At 47.4% G+C, this 3,806-nt stretch overlaps 1 pseudogene; it reads left to right on the forward strand.

Moving 5' to 3' along the window:
• The first annotated feature begins 2,308 nt into the window (after positions 1-2,308).
• LOC117853515 (DNA replication complex GINS protein SLD5-like) lies at positions 2,309-3,186 on the forward strand (annotated as a pseudogene).
• The last annotated feature ends 620 nt before the right edge of the window (positions 3,187-3,806 follow it).

The following is a 3,806-nucleotide window of genomic DNA, read 5'->3' on the forward strand; positions in this document are numbered from 1 at the left end:
CAGTGTGGGACTGCTTGATCGCTATTCTACACTGAGTAAAGATAGAACATGATGATGATATTAATCTTGATGCTTGTTCCTTAATTGTTTGGAAAACTATGCTTGCTTAGCGTAAGTTGCTAATCTAGACTGGTTAATGAACATAGAACCTGAGCTAAAACATTGAAAGTAAGGACTGACTATAGGTGCTTTTGGCAAAACAAACCCAAAGCCAAAAAGGCCTTGCATGTAGAAGTTGGTGACAGTATTTATCACCGGACGGGTCAGTCTTGCTGAGTATTAGTTGCTCAGCCTTGTTGTGGCTTAACTTTTCAGGTGATGTCAATAGTATGGTTGCTGGCACCACTTGGCCAACCCAGCTCCCTCCAGGCTGGACAGTCGAGTGGGATCCCTCCTCGGACGGCGAGGGCAGGGATTATTGATGTCATGATTGGCTTCATCATGATATCGTGTATCGACGTTTAGCTTCTGCTTGTTTACTTCGTCTGGTTGAACCTTGCAAACTTGTTTGAATTTTGGAAACTCTGATGTAATAAATGTTGAACTATGTTAATGTGATAGGAATGTTGTAACCTCTGCGCTACTCACCTTCGTGTGAGCAATGTTTCTCGATCCTATGAGTGGTTTATCGGAGGAAATCCGATGGTCGACCAAGTTGACTTGCTTAAAGTGCATGATCGCGTGTCAGGCGACTTAAGTGCATTTTTGTCAAGTTAATTTGGGCGGTTCCGCCACAGTTCTGATGGTCGCAAATCTATTAGTGTCGGACAAATTCTGAGGGACAGGCTTGGAAGACAAAGAACATCCAATAGCATCGGATGATCCGATGGTACACGCAAGAGGAGCGTCGGATAAAGCATATTTTCTTTGATCCCCGATAGAAGGTTTTTGGCCAGAATGCCTTCAACACCAGATGATCCAACGGCACCATTGGAGGAAGCGTCGAAGCAGTGACATCAGGGGATTCAATGGCTATGTGACGTGGCCAGTGGCAACTGGATGATCCGATGGGGGCATCGGATAAAGCGTCGGATGAATTTCTGAAGAATTGGGGCGCGGGGAGTCCAATGGCTAATTGCACCGGATGTTCCAATACAGGCAAAAATAGACCATCGGAACATCCGATGGTATACTTTTTAACTAGCCGTTGTAGTAACGGCTCTTTGAGCCTTTGGGGCTATTTATACCCCCACTACTCGCCCATTTGGAGTTGCTGGAGTGTCAAGGGATGCATTGAAGACCAAGACTCATCAAGAACACATCCAAGCCACCTAAAGTGCTAATTGATTCATCTAAGGCTTAGCACAAGTTTAGGAGAGTGATTACTGCTAGGATAGGCCTAGGAAGCAGTGAATGCAAGGTGTGCTGACCTTGTGATCAGGATCTAGATTGAACCACCACTGTACAAGAGGTGTGCCCACACCTTGAAGCCTTGGTGGCTTGCCAGCAAGTCTTCAATCCTTCGACTTGGTGTGGAGCAACGTCGACGACCTTGTGCGGGGGACGTGGAGACCCCCTTCCTTCGTCAAGAAGCTTCTTAGTGGAAACAACATCAAGGTGACCGATGAACTTGGAGTGTGCCTTTGTGGTCGACCCTTTGTGGCAAATCAAGGAGTGCCTTGGGATAGACTTGGTGACCAGGAAGCAATACTCTTCTATGAGTGCTTCAACAACGTGGACTAGTGGTGACTTAGTGCCTACCGATACCACGGGAAAAAATCCTTGTGTCAAGAGTTTGCTTCCTCTCATCCCCTCCTTACGTTTCCGCATTTCATACTTGCAACTTGTGTGCCTTTACTTTCCTAGAGTAGTATCTTGAGTGAGCTATTTGCTCGCTAGCCAGTCATGGCATGCATCCAGACAAGGGAGATCAGTAACCAAGCTGCGAGCCACAAGGATGAGATCGTGACAGTGATTGTGGCTTCGGCCCTAAAGACGGCGCGCCCGGGTTGAGTGAGCTGGGCGAGTACCAGTTCATGAAAAGAGTTTGGTTAGGCTCATACCAGCCAGCCCTACCAGGCTTTTGTTAAAAAAGAACATTACAAGCCCATCAAAGTCCAATAGCAATACAAATCCAGCCCATCTTGGCCTTCCGCATACCATCCTCACTCCCCAGTGGCAGACCGCCAATGCCGCTGCTCTTCCAGTTTCCCGCGGTTTCCCCACGAACGCACCCCAAATTCCCGCCATAAACCTAGCCCTGCTCCAGCAGAGAAGAGGCAACATTCAACGGCAACGCCTCCCACCGCCACCAAGTAGTCATCTCGCTCCCCACCCGAGCTAGTAGTGAGAGGGACAAGAGGGGAAAATGTCTTCCTAGTACGACGACGAGTCCACGGCGGCGTTTGCGGCCGAGGTAGCGACCACGGATGTGGAGCTGCTCAAGCAAGCCAAGCGCAACGAGAAGGCCACACCTGAGAACCTCCGCTTCGACTCCCCACTCGTCTCCCGCGTCCACGAGCATATCAAGCTCCTCGTACGCCGTTTGCTTCTTCTTCTCGCCGTCCCTCCTCCCCTCCCTTTGTTACTTTTTTGGGTCTAATGCGGATTCACTACCGCGATGCCACCAGGAGACGCTGGACAATTTCGCCGACAGCGGCGTCGACGATTTGGTGGTCTCGCTCTACCAGATGGACCTCGACCGCATGCTCTTCCTCCTGAGCTCCTACCTCCGCCTCCGTCTACAGAAGGTCGGTCGCATCAAATCCCAATCTGTTTGCTAAAACTGACCAATTGTAATTGTAATTACCAAATTGTTGCCAGTCTAATTACTTGCTGGCTATAGATGCAGAAGCACACGATGCATATCTCCAGGTCTGATGACCTCCTCAGCCGGCTGTCACTGCAGGAGCGCCGGTTCGCTAAGAGGTATCTTCTAACTGTGCGATTGGCATTTGCCCCAGTTATTTTGCATTGGCTTGTGAAACTAGATGGTTCTGATGGGAACCAATTTCTTGTGTTTGATCTGTCACTAATTGCGCTGAGATCATGGAGAAGCATCTCGAACAGTCAGTGCTGTCGAAGCTGTCGTATGGCTATGACTCGGTTACCGGATAGTCCTTATCGAGCACTGAGGATGACATGGATATATACCCTTCACTTGATCTGCTAAATTTTGGAGTTCCTTGTCCTGTTGTCGTATTGCTTCTGTCGTTTGCAGCTTCAGTCACTACATATTTTGCATAGGCTGCTGGATGTGCATAGTTGGTAATATAAGTTTCACCATTTCTTTTGAGGTGGGCGGCCTGATAGTTGGTACAAAGTATCTTTGGGAAATCTGGTCATTAGTTGTACTCAAAAGTAGCGTTCCTACATAACAAAATTAGTTGTCAAGTTAATAGGAGCTCAGTTATAATAATGCCTCTTGCCCACATGTGATGGTTCTGATTACCTACCGCATCTTGGGACTTCCATCCCCAAATTATCAATATGCTCCCACCAAGTTGCCATTCTGAATTTTAGACTGCCTTGTCCTTATCAGGTTGAAATTTGCTGTTCTGGCAGTGTTCTTATTATCCTAATGACCTCATCCATTGATGCATAACTAGGGACACGTTTCTATCAGATTTATCACATTTGGATGCATCATAATCTTAATTTCAGTAGTCTAATGGAAAGAAACGAACTGAAAGTTCGTGGTGCGGTCACAAAATGATAATCTGCAATTGTATAAAGTTACACTGCAGAGAGTGATCAAGGAGAGACTCGACCAGGCACAAATGTCACGGTGCTTCTTTCTAGCATAATAATTAGGTTCTCATGTCTTCTCATAGGTGATACGTTGGCTTGTGTTGCTATGGCCGATA

This window comes from Setaria viridis, chromosome 4 (assembly GCF_005286985.2).
Source record: "Setaria viridis chromosome 4, Setaria_viridis_v4.0, whole genome shotgun sequence".
In the NCBI taxonomy this organism is placed as follows: Eukaryota; Viridiplantae; Streptophyta; class Magnoliopsida; order Poales; family Poaceae; genus Setaria; species Setaria viridis.